This window comes from Eumetopias jubatus, unplaced genomic scaffold (assembly GCF_037043125.1).
Source record: "Eumetopias jubatus isolate StellerSeaLion01/CBP00866 unplaced genomic scaffold, mEumJub1_p1.0 scaffold_45, whole genome shotgun sequence".
NCBI classification, from domain to species: Eukaryota; Metazoa; Chordata; class Mammalia; order Carnivora; family Otariidae; genus Eumetopias; species Eumetopias jubatus.
Window position 1 is genome coordinate 980,745 of NW_028274851.1, and position 24,374 is coordinate 1,005,118.

The 24,374-nt window shown below is 37.9% G+C and overlaps 1 pseudogene; it reads left to right on the forward strand.

Moving 5' to 3' along the window:
* The first annotated feature begins 21,372 nt into the window (after window positions 1-21,372).
* LOC148161882 (PIH1 domain-containing protein 2 pseudogene) lies at window positions 21,373-22,425 on the forward strand (annotated as a pseudogene).
* The last annotated feature ends 1,949 nt before the right edge of the window (window positions 22,426-24,374 follow it).

Here is a 24,374-nt window from a genome sequence, read left to right on the forward strand (position 1 = left end):
CTGTGTTGTATAACTTATAACACAGTAAGAGGTATTTTTTTTGTTTTTCTTAAATTTTTTTATTGTTATGTTAATCACCATATATTACATTATTTGTTTTGGTGTAGTGTTCCATGATTCATTGTTTGTTCATAACACCCAGTGCTCCATGCAGAATGTGCCCTCTTTAATACCCATCACCAGGCTAACCCATCCCCCTACCCTCCTCCCCTCTAGAAACCTCAGTTTGTTTTTCAGAGTCCATCATCTCTCATGGTTCGTCTCCCCCTCTGACTTACTCCCCTTCATTCTTCCTCTCCTGCTATCTTCTTCTTTTTCTTTTTTCTTAAAATATGTTGCGTTATTTGTTTCAGAAGTACAGATCTGTGATTCAACAGTCTTACACAATTCACAGCGCTCACTGTAGCACATATCTTCCCCAATGTCTATCACCCAGCCACCCCATCCCTCCCACCCCCGACCACTCCAGCAACCCTCAGTTTGTTCCTGAGATTAAGAATTCCCAGTAAGAGGTATTTTTAACTCCATTTTACTGCTGAACAAGTTAGAGAGGTTATAATTTGTCTACATAGTTTATCTAGTCAGGAATAGTGAACTGAACATAGAATTTCTGTAAAATCTGTGACTATTTTTTTAAGGGTCTTGTCCTCCTAATTTGGAAAGAAATGCTAGAAAAAAGATCGTGTTCAAACTGCTTTGGAATCCAGCGATGATTTCTTTCTCTCTCTCTCTCTTTCTTTCTTTCTTTCTTTCTTTCTTTCTTTCTTTCTTTCTTTCTTTCTTTCTTTCTTTCTTTCTTTCTTTCTTTCTTTTTTTTACATATTTTATTTATTTATTTGACAGAGAGAGCGAGACAGCAAGAGAGGGAACACAAGCAGGGGGAGTGAGAGAAGGAGAAGCAGGCTTCCTGCTGAGTGGGGAGCCCAATGCGGGGCTTGATCCCAGGACCCTGAGATCATGATCTGAGCCGAAGGCAGACGCTTAAGGACTGAGCCACCCGGGTGCCCCACCAGTGGTGATTTCTAATGGTTCTGATTTTCCTACCTGATTTAGAAGTCCATTGAATCTTTTGAGAGCTCCCCTAATAAGGAGTTGCACGAGGATTTGCAAACCATTAGAAGAATGTATGTCATGACATACAAAATTGGGGCTCTGTAACACACGTAGCCACATGAAGAAAAACGCACACATTCAGACTGACTCAGAATTCCTGCTTCCGCAACGAGCCTTCTTCAGTACATTGGAAATGTCAAGAGAAGTGATAGAATTAAGTGGCTGCTCTTCTCTCATTCATTAGGGGGTAAATATTCTAGCTTGGTATCCGTAGCATAGTAGACACTCAATTAATGGTTGATGAATAGAAGCATAACAGGCTGACTTAATTAAGCAATTAATTTAATAATGAACGCTTAAAAATACTTGAAATTGATCATTTAAGGGGGAAAAAACTGTCTTTAGCAGGATTGAAAGCATAAAATGACCTTTACAACCTTGTTGATCTTAAACTCATACAAAATAGTGATATTTATTGTCATTTTTAAATTGTAAAGAAACCAACTTAAAACACAAACATGCAAACATGTTTTTATTGAACAAAGGAGAAAATTTTTTGTAGGATAATTTTTTGTTTTGTTCATTTTAGAAAACTTGTGCAGAAATGGAGATAGATGATTAGAACAAGAAGAAAATATCAATCCCCTGAGATTATTTTATAAGACTTTTATTTTGTTGACCCCATGGCAAAGTAATCACAAGATAATTCTATTAATAACTTCAAAGTATAAACATATAATAGCTTTAAACAAAAATAGCAGTCTCTATTCAACATTATTATTATTATTATTATTATTATTATTATTATTTATTTTTTAGAGAGGGTGTGGGGAAGGGCAGAGAGAGAGAGAGAATCTGAAGCAGACTCCCTGCTGAGTGCAGAGCCTGACTCAGGACTTGATCTCATGACCCTGAGATCACGACCTGAGCCAAAACCAAGAGTCAGACACTCAACCGACTGAGCCACCCAGGCACCCCTCAACATTTTTTACCTAGCTTATTCGATGAGTATTCTCTATAATCCTGAACTGTGATTTATCATATGTTGTAAGATAGCTTCACATATTCTAGCTCTGTCTTTGTTTTCTGTTAAGAAAATTGAAAATAATCCATCAAGGTGGAATATGACCAAACTGGAGTATGTCAAAGATCTGAATAAAATACATATCACAAGTCAATAGCTTTTGTAGACACATAGTCAATATACTGTTTACCTTAATTAAGAACTAGTACTTTCACTTTATTCTTTGATGAAATTGAGCTCTTTAAAAGTAAGTATGGTGAATTATTTATCCTAAATTACTTGTGCTTAGTAAAGTACATTCTAGATACTCATTTAATGTTCATTAAATAAAGCAAATATAAGTTGTAAGAATCCTTTTTTTAATGTAACAGGTAATAAAGATCTATCCTGAAATTTTCCGTTCCATAAAATCTAAACATTGATTTTTAACTGGAAACAATCATAAATGGTAGAGAGTTTGCATACAATTTTTAAATGCTGCATTTTTAAAAGTGTGTTCCATAGAACACTGCTTTCAAGGGTTGCTAACAGGTGTTTCTCTTACATAGGACGCGAGCTTTTCAGAGCTTTTATTTTAATGGGCTAGTATGCAATACCATGACCCAAGAAGAGATCTAATTACTGTATTTCCTACCATCATTTCACTGCAGAGTTTCTTTTTTTGTTCAATATATTTTAGGAAAGACCACTGTGAATGATGTTGCAGATTTCAGATTGGTTAACTTATCCTTTGCTGATATTTTTCCTACTTTGTGAATAAGAGATTTTTTTTCACATAACATTTCATATAACTCCCCAAATACCTCACTGAACTTATATTTCAGGTTGAATATGTATGTACATATATATATCTTACATATATATATATATAATAGGTAGATATGATGGCTTCCAATCTATTTGATAGCCATTAAGTGTTATATATTCATTGTGATTGTAATTTATAGACCTAAAATCTATTTATATGTTCAATTGCAAAACATTTTAAAAATAAAAATTCAAATGCTTATCATACACTAATAAAAACTTCATATTAAAATATAAACTCAAACCAGTCTAGAAATTTGGGATTTGGAAATATCCAAAAAGTAAAGTTAAAAGTTGTATTAGTTTTGTGATTTCGTTAGATTTTTTTGAGCTTTAATCACTAACCACACAAATCTAAACTGTGAGATAAAATATTGCATCTATTAAAAGTACATTTTCTCTCTTTTTTAAATATTTATTTATTTATTTGAGAGAGAGAGAATGAGTGGGGAGGGGCAGAGGGAGAGAGAATCTCAAGCAGATTCCCCGCTGAGCTCAGAGCCCAAGGCAGGGCTCAATCTCATGACCCTGAGATCATGACTTGAGATGAAACCAAAGGTTGGATATTCAATGGACTGCACCACCCAGGTGTCCCTATAAGTACATTTTCTTTATTAAAAAATATTAAAAATTTATTTGACAGCGAGAGAGGGAACACAAGCAGGGGGAGTGGGAGAGGGAGAAGCAGACTTCCCGCTGAGCAGGGAGCCTGATGTGGGGCTCGATCCCAGGACCCTGGGACCATGACCTGAGCTGAAGACAGATGCTTAACAACTGAGCCACCCAGGCATCCCTATAAGTACATTTTCACATGAAATTATTTTATGCCCCTTTGGAAAAAAAAAAGAAAAAGTGCAGGTCAAGTGATTTTATGTAAGGTGTTAAATGCAGATTCCCTTCTTCCTCAGAAGGAAGAAGCGAAATGACTGCAAGGACCTTGAAAGGTCAAGGAAAATTTAGGCCAAAACCAAGAATGCAACAAAAGAAGAATTAACAGAAGCAAAGAAGACACAATGAAAAGGAAATTCTTTGAAAAGGGAAGGAAAAAAAAATGACAGTTTAGGTCATTGGAGATTTAATTGACTCCTCAAAGTCAGAAGAACAAAGCAGTCTGAAGACCTTTTACAACAGTCCTATTGAGATTTTACCCCAGGCATTAACATATCTTCCTAATTACGCTAGGCAACTCTCAGACAGGCTACTGTTAAACCCTGCACTTTTTGAGAAAAATAATTGGATAATGGCTTGAAAACAATTAGGAGGATCATTGGATAAGAGATTCTGTATTATTTACCTGTGAGACCATGGTAAGTCTATTTCAGAAGTTAAAGCCCAGTTATAAATAATTATGAAAAATAACTTTCCTGAAGATGTAGCACTCTTCTTGATTGGTGAACTAGAATTACGATTCTATGTATCTCTGGATAATTTACTATGCATGAATAATGTTAAATAACTCTCTGACCTTTAAAACTTTAGGTGTACAACAGCTGCATATACAGTCGACCTCGGCCCTTATCAACACTTAAAATGCAAGACTGAATGGGTCATGAGACCTCACATGATCACCCCTGAGTTTCAGGTAGCTCCCAACAACAGAAATAATCAAGAGAATGTCTTGGATAAACCTAGCTTCTGTTGAAGATTATCAAAATTATAGGACAAAATAGATTTTGAAGTTAAGATTTCTAATTTGGAGTATCTACACCGATGAAAAAAATTTTTGATGAAATTTTTAAAGTAGTGACCACAGCCCACTACATTTTAGGCTCAGGAGCAGGACATAGTTGTATCCACGTGCAGGCATTGATCTAAGGGGGACTGACTGGTTTAATTAGGTTAATGGAGCGGTTCTTCAAATAAGCACTCTATTTCTGAATTCTGAAGAATTTCTGTATCTCCCAGTCAGTTATGCTTGTTTCTCAATTTTATTGGTAGTGTGAATTTTAAGACTTTACCCTCCTACTTCCAAACAAGATTAGATTTCATTTTTTTCTACGTGTTTATTAGGTGTTAAAGATAGAGGAGAACTTATCAGAGGATAGTTCAAAATGTCCAACCTGTTCTGTTTTTATTTTTTAATTGTTATGTTAATCACCATATATTACATCATTAGTTTTTGAGGTAGTGTTCCATGATTCATTGTTTGTGCATAACACCCAGTGCTCCATGCAGAATGTGCCCTCTTTAATACCCATCACCAGGCTAATCCATCCCCCCACCCCCCTCCACTCTAGAAACCTCAGTTAGTTTTTCAGAGTCCATCCTCTCTCATGGTTCGTCTCCCCCTCTGACGTACTCCCCTTCATTCTTCCCCTCCTGCTATTTCTTCTTTTTTTTTCTTAACATATATTGCATTATTTGTTTCAGAAGTACAGATCTGTGATTCAACAGTCTTGCACAATTCACAGTGCTCACCATAGCACATACCCTCCCCAGTATCTATCACCCAGGCCCCCCATCCCTACCACCCCCACCACTCCAGCAATCCTCAGTTTGTTTCCTGAGGTTAAAAATTCCTCATATCAGGGAGGTCATATGATACATGTCTTTCTCTGATTGACTTATTTCACTCAGCATAACACCCTCCAGTTCCATCCATGTCATTGCAAATGGCAAGATCTCATTCCTTTTTATGGCTGCATAATATTCCATTGTGTATATATACCACTTCTTCTTTATCCATTCATCTGTCGATGGACATCTTGGCTCTTTCCACAGTTTGGCTATTGTGGACATTGCTGCTATACACATCGGGGTGCACATACCCCTTCGGATCCCTACATTTGTATCTTTGTGGTAAATACCCAGTAGTGCAATTGCTGGATTGTATGGTAGCTCTATTTTCAACTGTTTGAGGAACCTCCATACTGTTTTCCAGAGGGGTTGCACCAGCTTGCATTCCCACCAACAGTGTAGGAGGGTTCCCCTTTCTCCACATCCCCGCCAACATCTGTCGTTCCCTGACTTGTTAATTTTAGCCATTCTGACAGGTGTGACTTGGTATCCAATTGAGGTTTTGATTTGGATTTCCCTGATACCGAACAATGTGGAACACTTTTTCATGTGTCTGTTGGCCATTTGGATGTCTTCTTTGGAAAAATGTCTGTTCATGTCTTCTGCCCATTTCTTGATTGGATTATTTGTTCTTTGGGTGTTGAGTTTGATCAGTTCTTTATAGCTTTTGGATACTAGCCCTTTATCTGATATGTCATTTGCAAATATTTTCTCCCATTCTGTCGGTTGTCTTTTGGTTTTTGACTGTTTCTTTTGCTGTGCAAAAGCTTTTTATCTTGATGAAATCCCAATAGTTCATTTTTGCCCTTGCTTCCCTTGCCTTTGGTGATGTTTCTAGGAAGAAATTGCTGCAGCTGAGGTCGAAGAGGTTGCTGCCTGTGTTCTCCTTTGGGATTTTGATGGACTCCTGTCTCACGTTTAGGTCTTTCAACCATTTGGAGTCTATTTTTGTGTGTGGTGTAAGGAAATGGTCCAGTTTCATTCTTCTGCATGTCGCTGCCAAATTTTCCCAATACCATTTGTTGAAGAGACTCTCTTTATCCCATTGGACATTCTTTCTTGCTTTGTCAAAATGAGTTGACCATAGAGTTGAGGGTCCATTTCTGGGCTCTCTGTTCTGTTCCATTTATCGATGTGTCTGTTTTTGTGCCAGTACCATACCATCTTGATGATGACAGCTTTGTAATACTCCTGGAAGTCCGGAATTGTGATGCCGCCAGCTTTTCTTTTCTTTTTCAATGTTCCCCTGGCTATTCGGGGTCTCTTCTGTTTCCATACAAATTTTAGGATTATTTGTTCCATTTCTTTGAAAAAAGTGGATGGTATTTTGATGGGGATTGCATTGAATGTGTAGATTGCTCTAGGTAGCATTGACATCTTCACAATATTGGTTCTCCCAATCCATGAGCATGGAACGTTTTTCCATTTCTTTGTGTCTTCTTCAATTTCTTTCATGAGTATAGTTTTCTGAGTACACATCCTTTGCCTCTTTGGTTAAATTTATTCCTAGGTATCTTATGGTTTTGGGTGCCATTGTAAATGGGATCGACTCCTTGATTTGTCTCTCTTCTGTCTTGTTGTTGGTGTATAGGAATGCCACTGATTTCTTTGCATTGATTTTATATCCTGCCACTTGACTGAATTCCTGTATGAGTTCTAGCAGTTTTGGGGTGGAGTCTTTTGGGTTTTCCACATAAAGTATCATATCATCTGCAAAGAGTGAGAGTTTGACTTCTTCTTGCTGATTTGGATGCCTTTGATTTCTTTTTGTTGTCTGATTGCTGTGGCTAGGACTTCTAATACTATGTTGAATAGCAGTGGTGAGAGTGTACATCCCTGCCGCGTTAATGACCTTAGGGGGAAAGCACTCAGCTTTTCCCCATTGAGGATGATATTCGCTGTAGGGTTTTCATAGATGGCTTTTATGATATTGAGGTAGGTACACTCTATCCCTATACTGTGAAGAGTTTTGATCAAGAAAGGATGCTGTACTTTGTCAAATGCTTTTTCTGCATCTATTGAGAGGATCATATGATTCTTGTTCTTCTTTTGTTAATGTATTGTATCACGTTGAATAATTTGCAGATGTTGAACCAACCTTGCAGCCGAGGGATAAATCCCACTTGGTCATGGTGAATAATCCTTTTAATGTACTGTTGGATCCTATTGGCTAAAATTTTGGTGAGAATTTTTGCATCCAGGTTCATCAAGGGTATTGGTCTTTAATTCTCCTTTTTGATGGGGTCTTTGCCTGGATTTGGGGTCAAGGTAATGGTGGCCTCATACAATGAGTTTGGAAGTTTTCCTTCCATTTCTATTTTTTGGAACAGTTTCAGGAGAATAGGTATTAATTCTTCTTTAAATGTCTGATAGAATTGCCCTGGGAAGCCATCTGGCCCTGGGCTTTTGTTTGTTGGGAGATTTTTGATGACTGCTTCAATTTCCTTAGTGGTTATAGGTCTGTTCAGGTTTTCTATTTTTTCCTGGTTCAATTTTGGTAGTTGATACGTCTCTAGGAATGCACCCATTTCTTCCAGGTTATCTAATTTGCTGGCATAGAGTTGCTCATACTATGTTCTTATAATTGTTTGTATTTCTTTGGTGTTGGTTGTGATCTCTCCTCTTTCATTCATGATTTTGTTGATTTGGGTCATTTCTCTTTTCTTCTTGATAAGTCTGGCCAGGGGTTTTTCAATCTTGTGAATTCTTTCAAAGAACCAGCTCCTACTTTCGTTGATCTGTTCTACTGTTTTTTTGGTTTCTATTTCATTGATTTCTGCTCTGATCTTTATTATTTCTCTTCTCCTGCTGGGTTTAGGCTTTATTTGCTATACTTTCTCTAGCTCCTTTAGGTATAGAGTTAAGTTGTGTATTTGAGACCTTTCTTGTTTCTTGAGAAAGGCTTGTATTGCTATATACTTTCCTCTCAGGACTGCCTTTGCTGTATCCCAAAGATTTTGAACAGTTGTGTTTTCATTTTCATTGGTTTCCATGAATTTTTTTAATTCTTCTTTAATTTCCTGGTTGACCCATTCATTCTTTCGTAGGATGCTCTTTAGCCTCCATGTATTTGAGTTCTTTCCGACTTTCCTCTTGTGATTGAGTTCTAGTTTCAAAGCATTGTGGTCTGAAAATATGCAGGGAATAATCCCAATCTCTTGGTATCAGTGGAGACCTGATTTGTGACCTAGGATGTGATCAATTCTGGAGAATGTTCCATGGGCACTAGAGAAGAATGTGTATTCCGTTGCTTTGGGATGGAATGTTCTGAATATGTCTGTGAATTACGTTTGGTCCAGTGTTTCATTTAAAGTCTTTATTTCCTTGTTGATTTTTGCTTAGATGATCTGTCCATTTCATTCAGAGGGTCTTAAAGTCCCCCACTATTATTGTATTGTTGTAAATGTGTTTCTTTGCTTTTGTTATTAATTGCCTTATATAATTGACTGCTCCCATGTTTGGGGCATAGATATTTACAATTGTTAGATCTTCTTGTTGGATAGACCCTTTAAGTAAGATATAGTGTCCTTCTTCATCTCTTATTATAGTCTTTGTTTTAAAATCTAATTTGTCTGATATAAGGCTTGCCACCCCAGCTTTCTTTTGGTGTCCATTAGCATGGTAAATGGTTTTCCACCCCCTCACTTTCAATGTGGGGGTGTCTTTGCATCTAAAATGAGTCTCTTGCAGACATCATATTGATGGGTCTTGTTTTTTAATCCAATCTGATAGCCTGTGTCTTTTGACTGGGGCATTTATTTATTTATTTATTTATTTTTTAAAGATTTTATTTATTTATTTGAGAGAGAGAATGAGAGATAGAGAGCACGAGAGGGAAGAGGGTCAGAGGGAGAAGCAGACTCCCTTCTGAGCAGGGAGCCCGATGTGGGACTCGATCCCAGGACTCCAGGATCATGACCTGAGTCGAAGGCAGTCGCTTAATCAACTGAGCCACCCAGGCGCCCTTGAGTGGGGCATTTAGCCCATTTATATTCAGGTTAACTATTGAAAGATACGAATTCAGTGCCATTGTATTGCCTGTAAGGTGACAGTTACTGTATATTGTCTGTGTTCCTTTCTGATCTATGCTGCTTTTAGGCTCTCTCTTTGCTTAGAGGACCCCTTTCAATATTTCTTGAAGGGCTGCTTTTGTGTTTGCAAATTCCTTTAGTTTTCGTTTATCCTGGAAGCTTTTTCTCTCTCCTTCTATTTTCAATGACAGCCTAGCTGGATATTGTATTCTTGGCTGCATATTTTTCTCGTTTAGTGCTCTGAAGATATCATGCCAGTCCTTTCTGGCCTGCCAGGTCTCTGTGGAGAGGTCTGTTGCCAATCTAATGTTTCTACCATTGTAGGTTACATATCTCTTCTCCCGAGCTGCTTTCAGGATTTTCTCTTTGTCTCTTAGACTCGTAAGTTTTACTATTAGATGTCGGGGTGTTCACCTATTTTTATTGATTTTGAGAGGCGTTCTCTGTGTGTCCTGGATTTTGATGCCTGTTTCCTTCCCCACATTAGGGAAGTTCTCTGCTATAATTTGCTCCAATATACCTTCTGCTCCTCTCTCTCTTTCTTCTTCTTCTGGGATCCCAATTATTCTAATGTTGTTTCATCTTATTGTATCGCTTGTCTCTCGAATTCTGCCCTTGTGATCCTGTAGTTGTTTCTCTCTTTTTCTCAGCCTCTTTATTTTCCATCATTTGGTCTTCTATATCGCTGATTCTCTCTTCTGCCTCATTTAGCCTAGCAGTTAGTGCCCCCATTTGATTGCACCTCATTAATAGCCTTTTTGATTTCGACTTAGTTAGATTTTAGTTCTTTTATTTCTCCAGAAAGGGTTTCTCTTCCACGCTTTTTTCAAGCCCAGCTAGTATCTTTAAAGTCATGATTCTGAACTCTAGGTCCGACATCATACTAATGTCCGTATTTAGTAGGTCCCTGGCAGACGGTACTACCTCTTGTTCTTTTTGCTGAGGTGACTTTTTTTGTCTTGTCATTTTGTCCTTCCAGTAAGTGGTCGCTTCTCTGTTCAGAGAGTTGTTGCTACTCTCTTCTTCTATCTTCTCTTGAGTTCGTAGGTGTTCACAATGGTTTGATCCCTATTCAGCTGAATTCCTGAGACCAGACGAAATCCAGGTCTCCTACTCCTCCGCCATCTTGCTCCGCCCCCAACCCTGTTCTTAATAAATGTTTTCTGGAGATCTCTCTTAGTAGAAAGAAATACGTCTCAGTGGTTCTGTTCGTATCCTAAGTGTTTTTGAAACTACTGTATAGTATTATTGTTTTCCTTCACGTTAGGGTATTTTCACAGGATATCCCTACCCCTGCAAAGGGGTTCTGGTTATAGATGCATATGTTTATTTTCTCTTTACAGGAGAAAAGCCAAGAATCAGTAGTCAATTAACTTTTGACTAGTGTGCAGTATTTAGCTCAGGACCATAATTTTAGAAATGAACCATGATCCATATTTTGAGGCTCACGATAGGCCAGATACTGTTCAAAGCACTGTAGATATAATGTCTAATTTTATTCTGGAATGAATCCTAGAAGGCAGTTTCATGGACTTCACTTCCAGTTATGGAAACTGAGCTTTAAACAGTGCAATGACTTGTTCAGGGACCTGGGACTCAAGTGATGACCTGAGATTTGCATTCAGGTCAGTTTTACTCCCTGTTTCTCCTGCCCTCTGTAGGTCCCTAGGAGTATTTGCTGGAATAACCTCCTAGTAACGATTGCTGGGAATCCTTGCTTTCTCCATGTCTCTTTCTTTATAAAGGTCTCCCCATTGTTTAAATGGATCTCTTCCTACATAGAAACATGGAAAGAGAAAAACACTCTGTAAAGATTTAGCAGTGTCTTATGGTATATTCTACAGCAGGGTGAGATAACAAATAAACAGAGAAAATGTCTATTATAAATGTCGTTATTGGGGACGTGTGTGTGTGTGTGTGTGTGTATATATATATATACATATATATATGTATATATATATATGCTGGCCGTCAGACAACTGGGGGGGCTAGGGCTTCCAATCCCCGATGTAGTTGAAAATCTGCATATTAATTTGCCTCCTATTAACTTAACTACTAAGAGCCTACTGTTGACCAGGAGCCTTACCGATAACACGAACAGTTGATTAACACATATTTTGTATGTTATATGCATTATATAGTGTATTCTTACAATAAACTAAGATAGGGAGAAAAGTGTTATTGAGAAAATCATAAGGAAGGGAAAATACTTTTACAGTGCTGTACTGTTAAAAAATCCGCATGTAAGTGGACCCCGTGGTGTTCAACGGTCAACTGTACACACACATGTATATAGCGGCATCCATATAACTCTTACACTATTACATGAAAGCGTGTGATTATTCCTACATTCTCCCTAACTTTAAGGTATAAATGTGATTGTGAGTTTCTTCTCAGAAGGAATGCCCTTCTCCCCTAACTGATACATAGATATGTGACCATAGATTATTCTGATGTGGATCACCAAACTAAATCTTATAAACCATTGTAGAGAAATTTAGGGTGCTAGAATAGCATTTAATAACCAGTTATTGCCACAGGACACTAACACAGGGCTAGAATCTGCCTCTGCTGCCTAACCACACTTGGACATAGCGCAGGGACAGGGAATCCCGGCCTTTGAATTCATTCATCTCACCTTGGAGGCAAGTAACAGGAAGCCCCAAACCATTTATGCACCTAGTCACAAAGCACGGTGTAAATCTAACTTATGAAAAACTACCTTAGAGGGTTATGTGGTGTGCATTTCCATGTTGTAAATTTTTTCCCTGTTTTTGTGCGCATGTGACATTTATTTTATTTCTATGTGAGAGAAGCACACCGGGCGTACTTCTGCATCATTTTCTGTACCTGAGTCTCTCTTTATGGTTGCCCCTCTCCTGTTGCATTTTCCCTCTGACTCTATTACACTTTTTCCCCCACCACCCCAATTTCTAATTCTTTCTGTTGTTAGTTTTCTGCTTCCTTTAGCCATAATATAAAATGAAATTGTAAAGGTAACTCTGAGTTGCTTTTGAGCTCTTCCTGTGATATGACAGCAAAAAGTAATTTGCTTTTATTTCTGTAGCTTTTCATTGATTCTTTTTATGGATCAGATGCCCATTAAAACAAAGAATGGGGCAGAAGTCCACATCTTGTGCCTTTCTGTGACTGTTTTGAACTGAATCCATGAAATCAATGTATGACAATCAGCAGTTTAGAAGTTGCATTCCATCAGTTTATTTTAATGGAGTTTGTCTTGTGAATTAAATTGAATCAGCGCTCTTTGTTGCTCTAACACGAAGTAGCAGTATGTTCATAATAGGAGATTTTTCTTATGTCTTATGTATACCAATATAAATCTTCTCATAGGCTGGTCACAATTCTTAAATATTCTGTTTGACCCATAATCCATCTGCTTAAGTCTCATACATACCATTAACCCACCAATATTTGAGACAATGAATTGATTGCAGATTTCAGGATGTATTCCTCCTGTCACTGTTAATGCTAATAGATCTGCATTTCGACCTGTCTTGTAGCACCATTTCACTGGAAAGAAAATTAATTTTTAGTGACCTAATCCTTCATTTTCTTTATGTCTGATTTTCACTTGATTTAGAAAAGATAATGTTTGGGTGAGCACATTGTTATCTACAACTTAGTCTTTTTCAAAGCAGCATTTCTAACCCATCTGCTAAGCCATTGTTTGCATTAGTTTGGTGTCGACTCTGAGAAGTGTCTATTTTATTTCCTTGATTTCTAGGGATAATACAGACTCATCTTACCAACACTGCCCTCAGTGACACTGACCAAGGTTCTCAGGTGGTCATTAGCCACAGTCCCCTCCCGGTAGAAAGGGTGGGACTGCAAAAAGCTCATCCTAGCTACATCTTTATGTGCAATTACATCTACTGCACTTTGTAACTGAAGATGAAAGATAATCATCATATGTAACTTTTGATGGCCTCTGATGGAGCTATTATGGATGATTGTTCTCTTCTTTATTTTTTTTATTTTTACAGTGAACAAAGAAAAAGATGCAGCTAATATATAGCTATTTTTAAAAAGAGGCTAATATGACGTAGATAAAGAGGAATTTAAAACAGCTAGTTGATGAGACTCTAAAGGATGTGATTTGTCATAGACATAATATGTTCCTCAAATATTTATAAAGGCTTAATAATAGCTGTGCTCTACATATTTCATTCCCTTCAACCCCCCAAAATCTAGGTAATATTCATTAGTTTAAATAGTTAATAATTTAGTAGGCTTAAATAAACTAAGATGATATTTCAGGACTATTCAGTGAGACCAGGTTTTATAAATGATGCAAGCAAAGCATCTATTTTCATTTATTATGAATATAAACATAGGAATTCTATTTACCGAATGGTCTCGTCACGAGACCATTCAATTTCATTTTCAAATCTGTCCTCATTTTTAAGCCTATTCTCATTTTAAAATCTGTCCTTAAATAGTGTAACCATTTGTATGTGTATATATAGGCAGAAACATACACATTTATATACATACACACATAATTGGAACTAAATAGGTAAATATTATGTAAGTAGGTTTGTAAGCTTCTGTGCTAAGCTCTAGGAACTAATCAAGATAAGATGGCACTTTACTATGCCATTACTTACATAACAAAGCTACCCTGTTTCATGTATATCAAGCAGATAAGCACCTTGGAATTTTGCTGTTCGGTAAATAAATATTTTAGGGAGAAATTTAGAAACCCTGTTGGACTGTATTTATTCAGCACATATTCTAATGATACCCAGCATTTTGAAAATGGGTATTTATGGCTTGTGGAACATTTGTGGTGCAGTGAAAATCCATAAATTGCGATTAACACAACAAAGCTGGAATATGCAGGAAGTTGTGATTTCACTATCCTTCTGCTGAGTGGCTTACAAGTGTGGTGGTGGGGTGTCTGGTATTCTAGTCCTAGCTGCATATTTTATTTCCATGCAGTGGTTACGTCTCATTCAGTGAAGTGACGGATACATCTGCTAGACGTCTCTTTCAGTGGGTGAGGAACATTGCTTGCTTTAGAGAGCACTTACTAAGGACAGGAATTTGCACTGACTTGAAAAGCAGGGCTTAGATGTCTTCCGTGTATAAGCTATTCCCAAGTTGTGAGATAAATCACTTTATAATCTGTACTGGTTCTTCCAGTCCAATGGCTGGGAAATTACTAATCAAATATAGCTGTTCAAAGAGCTTGACTTGATATCATATAGTTGACCTTAGCACAGAGAATGTTTTGCTGGAAAAATTATAAACTCCACTGAAATATGTCCCAGTCTGTCCCTGGGTGTTTTGCACTATTTCCACTGATTTTACTGATCTTGGTCATCTTATGAGTATTCTTGGAATGGAAGAGACTTCTCAGTATGAGGAAGAAGTCTCTTCCAATGGAAGAGACTTCTCAGTATGAGACTTCTCTTAGGCTTTACATGTTTGACAACACAGAATGGCCCATTTTGACATAATCATGGTAATTTCTGGGTGCTGGTTTTAAAAAGTCAGACGTACTTGGTTTTCCCTTTTTTGATTTTTCTTATATTACTGTAACTTAGATGAGACAGTCCCTTCATTTGAGTACTTTATCACATATTGATGTCAAAGTCTCTGTCTCTCTTTCTGGCTCTTTCCATGCATAGATATAATAAAGGCACAGATACACAGACAGAGATGTTTACAGATATTGTGAGGGGCGTATGTGTGCATATACACATACAATAAAGCTTGACCTAATGGTGTTGCAATATCTACCTGTTCCCTCTCCTAATATGCTCATAATATTTCCACCGTGGCTAAAGAAGGGGGAACAGGAAACAAAGAGGTCACCACAATGGGGGCACTTGCTGTCTGGAAAGCATTCCCGGAGGGCATAGAACAGAAGGGTTCAAAGACCAAACCAAGAAGATGGGATTGCTGAGACGATCACATCAATGTAAACATGCAGTGCGAAGTAGGAGGAAGAAAGTGGTAGGTAACATACTTAGGATGGGGTGCCAGAGGAGGGGGGCAGCTTGTGATCAAGTAAGGTAGACCTGTTGGCCTTTGGTGGGAAACTCATCCAGGTGGCCAGACACCTGCTAGTCTGGTATTTATATAATTCAGTGTAGTATCAGTGTTTTAATGCAGTGATACAAAATAGTAGGGAATGTACTAGTAGAATATGTGTATTATATTTCTGCATATAACTACAAGTACACAAGTCAATGACAGAAACCATTCTATATATTTTCTAGGAATACCTATTTGCTGCTTTTCTTATTAATGTTGTGTGTTTCAGACATGCAGAAATAGGCCCCAGAGCCTTAAGAAATAGTTTTGAAGGAAACTTAAAACGGAAACAATCACATCTACTATTCTTCTCCCCAGTGAACCAGGAAGGCCTGCCATTTTTTTTTCTTAATTTCAGGATGGAAAACTTTGTATAGGATCCCAGATGTTCTGAAAGTAGATAATTAGAGAACCAGTGATTTAGTCTGAAGAAAATAATAATAGGACAACTAAATAACTATTTTAAGGCTATAAGTGGACATTATATGGAAGATGGCATCTAGTGATACTTAATTTACTGGAGTTGCTATTTTTACCGCTCGAGGTCTGACTGGTGACTAATTCTTGGGGGAGGAGGAGGAAGAGGTTTAAGAGCACTTTAACTGGATATTTCTTATTTGTATAGATAATTGATTTTCTCATTTTTATCATTCTCTTGTATTATGTTTAGGACATTTACAAAATATATAAAATGGTTTCAAATGATTTGTTGGATGCCAGAAAATGATTAATTCATTTTTCTTTGTTTAGGATAAAATTTGACACCTATTAATTAAAAAATTATCAAAACAGATGTGCTTCTTGTTATTCTTTGCAGCGTCCTCTGAGTCTCTCTGGAGGTTAGAAATTCTATGATGATTTCACTTGCCTCAGTTCTCTCTCTCAAAACCTCATAATCAATCCGTTCTCATAGCCACACAGATAAAATCCAATTCCCTAAGAAACTATATGACTTTCTTTTTTATTATTTTATTTTTAATTGTGGTAAAAAAAAAAAAACCCACATAACCTAAAATTTACCTTCCTAGCCATTTTAAGTGTACAGTTCTGTATTGACTAGGATATTCACACTGTTCTGTAACTGATCTCTAAAACTTCTTCAAAAGTCCCTTACAAAACTGCAACCCCAAAGCAGGTAGACAACTTCCCATTTCCTCTTTCCCCAGCCCCTGACAGCCACCACTCTGTGAGACTTTCTTCCTCTGACTCCTGTCTCTGCTTTTTGGATTTTCTCTAACTCATCTCAAAACCTGCCGTTCAGGCACACAAAACTTCCCATTCCCCATTCAGGCTCCAGTTTTAAGACCTTCATCCGCATTCTTTCCCAGCCATTGTATGGTTAACTTCTGACTCAACTTTCAGATACAGACTTACAAGACTCTCCCAGAATGGGAGATGTACACCTACTATGTGCTCCTATATGCACCCTTCATTTCCAGCTATCACAACAATTAGCTTAAAACTTTTTTTTTTGATAGAATGTGAGTGCTTCAAAAGTCAAACCAATAGCTACATAAAGAAGAACATCTAGTCCAGCCCATCATTTTATTCTTGGCACCATAGCACACACTAAATAAATAATTGTTGACTGGATAAGCGGGTCAGTGTTCAAAATACCTTTGAGTATTTGAATATTCTTTTGTCACCTACTGGCTGTGTGCCCTTGGATACATAAAGATGATGATGTTGATGATATTAATTACAACATTAATGACAGCAAGCAGCCCTGGCTGTCACTGACACACTTCCTATGTATGAGGCACTTTTTAAACCTTTACATGCATTAACTCATTTACTCTTCCTAATAACCCTATTCATGAGCTACTATGATTAAGCCTGTTGACAGATAAGTAGAGAGGACAGGAATGCAGAGTGATTTGTTCAAGGTTACTTAGCTCCAAAGAACAGAATTGTTCCTGGAATCAGACACTTTGAATCTGAAATCATGTTCAGAAATATCCCTGCTTTCTGGGGTGGACCTCTGTTTCTTTATTTATAATAAGGGTTATTGTAACTATTTCAAAATTGGGTGATGAGCATTAAGTGTTCTAATCTATGCGAGCGGCTTAGCACAGGGCCTGATTTGTAATGAAAGTTTAAGAAATAACAGCATTTATTGTTGTAATATATGTCAAGTGCCTTGTTTGGTGCTTATAAGCCTGTAGGCTTTCAATAAACGCGAGCTGCCTCTTCTCTCTTTCTCCTTAATTAGAGCAAGTCAGAGGCAACTACTGGTGCCGAGGGGTTAGGTCAGGAGCATACTGCAGTGGCCACCAAGATGAAGGGTAATAACTTGTACAAGCTGGGGAAGAAGAGCACAAGTTTCAGAAAACAGCCTCCTGTAACTGTGCGCTCATGCTTTGCTGGGATTGTGATAAAAACATCTGCCATTTGAATAATATTTCTAATTTTGAAAGCATGTTCAATTTCTCATGTCATTTTTATCTCATGGTTGGCCTTGGGAGAAAAGACATAATATCCCAATTCCCATGTTACAAAGAATCCTCAGTGACTTACCAAAGATAAGAGTAGTTTGGGTACAAAGAAGAACTAGAAATTGTTGTTAATGTCAAAAGGTAATTCATCCTCAAACCGGGATGTTTTTGAGAGTGGAAGAGGAAAGGTAACGGTTAAGTTAGGAGAACAGACATAAACTGGGTCTGTCCAGGGTCCGGGAGGACGTATGGGACCCCTTTCTTCTGCTCAGCAGATTCTCCCTTCTCTTTTTCACCTTTTCTCTTGCCCCACAAGCATCACACTGACTTAAAATATTCTTCTTCCTTGATCCAGAGAATGAGTTCTCCTTCTCAGGGTGTCCATAGTTCCATTTGCTATATACACAACGTTCCACATTGTGAAAATCAAACATTATCTATTTGAAAAGAATGAGAAATTGACCCTGATGCAATGACTACACACACACCTATGTGTGTACGTGTGTGCATGCGTGTGGGTGTGTTTGAGATAAAGGATGAGAGGCTAGCATACTTGGCTTGGTTTGCTTCTATGATGGAACTTCCCTTTTGCTCTATTGAACCTCCTTTTTTATCAGTTACGTTGAATCATGTATTAATTTCCTTATAATGCCATAACAAAGTGCCATAAACTAGATGTCTTAAAAGAACAGACATATATTGTCTTACAATGCTGAAAGCTAGAAGTCCAAAATCAAGTTGTTTGTGGGGGTTGGTATTTTCACAGGCTTTTGAGGGAGAAACTCCTCAATCTCTGTCCTAGCCTCTGGTCACACCCATGCTTACCTTGCCTTGCAGATAAGACACATCACTTCAGTCTTCCCTGTCTTCACGTGTCATCTCCTGTGTGTCTGTGTCTTTACAATGGTCATCTACAGTCATTGAATTAGGGACCCATCCTGCTCCAGTATTGTCCTCATCTTGATCTTATGTTTGCAATGGTCCTACCTCCAAATCAGGTCACAATCTGAAGGACTAGGGGTTAGAAATTAAACTTTTTTTTTTTTTGTGGCAGGGGGCCATTATAACAATTAGTAAGAACAACCAAAACCAATCATATATGGAAGAATTTGCCAGTGTTGCAGCCTGTATCAGTCTCTCTTTTGCGATAATCTGTGTCTTAGGAAAGCAAGAAAATATAAGAACTAGTTGTGTCTGCTGAAGATATAACCTCATAGTGACCGTCCCTGTTCATTACCTGGTGACAGGATACAATTTCATAGACAAGAATGATAAACAGAGTTACTACAAAATTAGTGTTTTGCCTAAATTATTTTCTTCACCTGTTGTGTTTAAAAGATATGAAAATTATTTTCCTTTTTAAAATTAACAAAATTATATTAGTGCTCTATTGATAAATGTATTTATTTACATAATGTCTTAGTCATGAATAGTTGTTGATTGAAATGGGAAATAGTTTGGTATTTTAATAGAATTATAGATGATTACAAGATAGATCGTTTACACTCCCGAATGTTGAGAATGACAAAGAAGTTATTACTCTAAACTGCTCTGGCTTTACATAAACTACAGAACATGGTGGTATCTGGATAACTTCCACATTCCCTGCAGGACACAGCTGGGGGAAAGAGGCAATAGGGCCGAGCAAAAGGCACTCTGGGAAGAGTGACAGATCCTCTGGGAAGAGATCAGCAATCCCAAGCAATGAAGTCTCAAAGAGAGGGGCAAAAGTTAAAGCCACTGAAGGTAGCTCATTGAGGCACCAAACAAAGAGGATGGATGGAGGTGCTGAGCAGGCAGGACGGAGAAAGCACAGGTAGAGTGTTGGCTGATGGCTTCTGTGAATGTGGAAGGGCTGGGATTAGCACCTAGTGTGGCAGGCAGTCCCCAGGACTAGTTGGAGTATGGGTCTGGACTCACGAGAACCAGGTTCATGTGCAAGACCTCAGAAGCACGCATTGCCCCCTTTCCTCTACCCACTTCTACCAAGATAAAGGGGCATCCTTAAAAGACCATTGCAAATAAGTGTCCTGACCTTGCAGCTTGCTATATCTTCTGAACCCACTGACTCTTTGGCATACGACGGAGTCTCTTACAAAACCCACAAGCATCCTTCGTGCCTCTGCTTGGAGACCTCCATGGTTCCCCACCAGGCAACTGACATTGTTCCTCTCTGATAAAATTCAGTTTTTCAGAGTTCAGCCTGCATCTTTACAGATCTCCTACTCTCCTTACTGTTCAAATAGACTTTCACTAGTACCTGTGGAGGGGATGAAATCCAGAATGTGAAGCTGTCCATATGTTGCTCCTCGTCTCCTCCGAATTGCTATTTCTCCCCAATGAAGGCTCTGTATGACGGTGATGTTCCTTCTGTCCACCAGCCTCTGACCCTTTCTCTCACGGCGACAACCTCCACGGAATGTCTTCCTTCCCTATTGCTGATACAGATGCACTCGTACATTCTTACACGGACTTGCTGCTTTCCTATCTTCCTGAGTTTATCTGGAGGGGCTGCACCCTGGCTCATGGTGCCTCATCACAACCCTGCTCCTGGTTCAAAGCACAGACTGCATCCGCTGTCTCCTCAAAGCCTGTGTAGGGCAAAGCTTTTGTGTGAAGGTAAGTCTTCAGTCCAGAGTCATGTTTGCATCTGATGTTTTCCTCTACAGAGTAATTTTGAGTGAATATTTATCCTGAGGGACAACTGGAAGTGAACACACATGTCAGTTTGTAGCCTTTCATATGAAACTTATGCTAACAAGGCAACAAAGAATTCATGAGACTCATTGTGAAGATTTGTGTGACCACCATATCGGATATCATTACAACAAAATCAGATCCGTACACCTTTGATGGGGACCAAACGATTCATTTTGCTGTGCGCCCAGGCTTCTGTCCTTGTTTACTGTGCGCAAAGAGGAAGTGCAGATCTTCTCTCTGAGGTTAATTGTTGCTTTCACAGCTCACTCACCCTCTTCCCTTGCACCCTGTAGGATTGTCTCTGACCTAAGACGTTCTTGTGAAAATCGATATCCATGGCTTATGAGGGACAGGAATAATTCAAATGATGACGGATCCTTGGAGGTGGGCAGTATGGTTAAGCATGTGTGTTTTAAGATGACAGTTGTGAAGATAGAAAAGCTCTGTCTGGCCTTCCTGGGCTCCCAGTTACTTTACATTAAAATGTGGTGTGTCCATCATGATTTATCTACTTCTTTCTGTTTTACATGTATTTTTGTATTTATGCTTTTTACACAGTGACATTAAACAAATTTAATATTTTGTTATGATCGATTCAAGTGCAAGTCCACACTCTGCATCTTTGCTCCTCAAAGTACAGTCTCGACCAGCAACGTTGCATCACCAGAGAAGCTTTGTAAACGTGCAGATTTCAGATCAGGATACCAAGAGAAGGGACTTCAGAGGCCTATTTACCTCAATCATGGAGTCTTCCTGAAAGGGGCTGCTCACTGAAGTTAACTCAGTTCTGGAACCTCCAAGATGATCTAGCTGGAAGCAGCCCTGAGAGCTCTAAGGAGTTCCTTCAAGAGCCACTGGAAGAGGGGAGACAGCTCAGTGTGCCCTAGAACCATTAACTCTGTCTGCACGCCAGGATCCTGAAAATGAAAGAAAACAAAAATTTTTTTATCAAGCTTTGTCAGTGGAAAAGAACAGTTAACCATTCCCCCAGCTCCCCAGTCAACCACTCATCCAGTACCTTTAAGTACTGGCCAACCAGAAGATATGTCTGAGACATCAGAATTGTACATGGTTGTTGATGTCACCTACAATGCTGGTGTTCTCCAGGTGGAGAAAAGCGCCATGCACAGAAAGATCAGTTAATATGGATGGCCATGAAATGCGTTGAGGAAAACTTAATGAACTTATTACTATTACTACTATTATTATTACTCTCACTATATTACTAAATTTAGAATAAAAAGGAAACACTCAAAGGATGAAACAAAATCTGACCAGAGCCCAAACTGACCCCATGGGTTTAAGAGAGAAAACGAGAGAAGACCTGACCCTTGAGCAGATCAGAAGCAGTACGGTGAGCAATCCAGGTCCCTTTCCTCAGCTTTTTTTTGCCAAGAGACCAAGTTTCAAGCAAAACAAGGTATCTGACGGGAGACATTTCCACCACCGAGACCCAGGTGGAGATGAAGAGACCAGCCTATGAATTAAAGATTGTGGCTGATCAGAATGAGAAACCTCTGAAAATTGAAATAGAAGTTAAATCACCTGGTAGTAATTCAGTATGTCTCTGTGACCTTAGTGTTTCTGAAGATGATTTATTGATCGAGGTCTCTGAGAAGTACAGATTACATCTGAATCTTCCAGAATCTGTGCATACTGAAATGACTACAGCAAAATTATCAAAGAGAAAGCTACATTAATCATCACAGTGCCACTGGTGGAAGTCAAGAGCATCATCTGCTTTGGGTTTTCAGTGCTAACGGCAGATGAATTACAGGACCTTCGTGATGGGTGAAGAGGCAGTGGTTTATCTTAAATACCAGTTTTGTATTTTGTAAGAGTTCTTTTTTACCCAATGAAGTTTTCTAATCAACTGTTTATCTTTTTTTTTTTAAACTCACTCTTTCTCCTTCTCAAACTTGATGTGAAGCAGAATCTACTAAAAACAGTATCGCCATGATACACTTTTTTTTGAAGGTCTTCCTAATGGTCTTAAAGTAACAAATATGATTTGGGAAATTCTGTTTGTTTTCAGGTAACATGGGAGGATTCTTGGCTTACTGGTTGAAAAAAAAATTTTTTTTTGTCTAGGAAATTTTTACATCAGGAAATAAAAATCAAGATTTTTATTTTTATTTTTTAAAAATTATATTTACTTTATTTATTTAAAATAAATAAAATATTTTAAATAATTTATTTATTTTGTTTATTTAAAAAGAAGAAAGCAGAGTTCAGGTGCAGCCCTGAAGTACTACATCAAAGTTGTAATTCATAAGAAGCTTTTTCTTGATGTTTTCTATGCACATTAAAGTTTGAGCACTGTTCTGCATCTCTATGAAATATACTCTTCTTAGATGTGAATTAGTGTTTGGTTTTAAACATTGCCATTGTTTTTGGGAACGTAGAGCCCCCAGAAAAATAATTTAACATTTTACACACACAAAAATGTCTTCTAGCTTCCACCTGGCAGATAGAGATTTTACTCTGGGGTCACACAGATGAAATATTACAAAGAAACATTAGACATGATGTCTTTGGTTACCTGAAAAGCAAGATTTCATTAGACACTCTGTGTTTAATAGAACTAAATATTATTGAAAGTAGTTTTTTTTTTCCTCAGTAGTGACCCATTTTTCCTTACTTGTAACATCTATATTTTATGTAGAAATCTATAATATTGTCATAGAATTGTATATAAATAAAAATTGTGTCCAGGTGAATTTACGGGGTCTGATTTTTATTGCTCCTTAAGTTACCTTAAGTAACAGGGCTCCTAGTTGTCCCGCACACGATTTTATATTCTGACGAATGCTACCAACTGCAACTTTGGGTTAGTCCTAAGTCTGTAGTAGACTGTAACTTTTCTCCTACATGTTTATACATGTGTGCAAACACACCTGCACTCAAGCATATTTGAAATTAATTTTGAGCAGCTCTAATAGTTTTGTCTATAATGAACTAACCTAAGTTCATTACAGGAGCTGTGGCATTTACAGAGATAAGTAGAGGACAGTTCCTGCTTTCTGGACATTTATAAACTAGTATGCAAAAATAAATTGAACAGAAATCACTTTGGTATGAAATGCAACAAAAGAGCCCCTGATTACTTTTGGACAGGGTAATCAAAAATATTCTTTGATAAACTGGTATTTAATTGAACTTTGAAAGATACATGATAGTCTAACAGGTAGAAAAAAGGAAGAGCATTTTAACTGGGAAGCAACAGTAGGAACAAAGACAAGAAAACCAAAAATGATGAGCCATGGAGAGAAAAGGGCAAATTCCCAGAAAAGTAAAGTGAAAGATGTTTTTAAAAATACCAAAAATTGAAGACCGAAGGCTCTACTTGCCACTACTCCATAGTATGCACATCTTCTAGCCTTTCTAAGAGCTTAGTATATGAAGGCATCATTCTCATTAATACTGGCAGATGAAAATACTGCAGTGAATTTAGAAGACAAATGTGCAAAGACATTTCTTAAAATAGTTAACTACAAAATCACGTGGTCTCAGAACGAAAACATCATTGAGAGACCTCTTCCCCCACTTTCATACAAAGGACAGAAATCCTTTCTGGTCTCCTTTCTGGTTTCCATTCCCGTTTTGCTTAAATTCATTTCATGACAGGTTTCTTCACTGAAATTTGGAAGATAACTTTTGGAAAGCTGTTTGTTTTCTTGAGTTGATTGGAAATCAGAGGAAAACCATTCAGGGATCTACTTGTCTGTCCATCCCCGAGTCCCA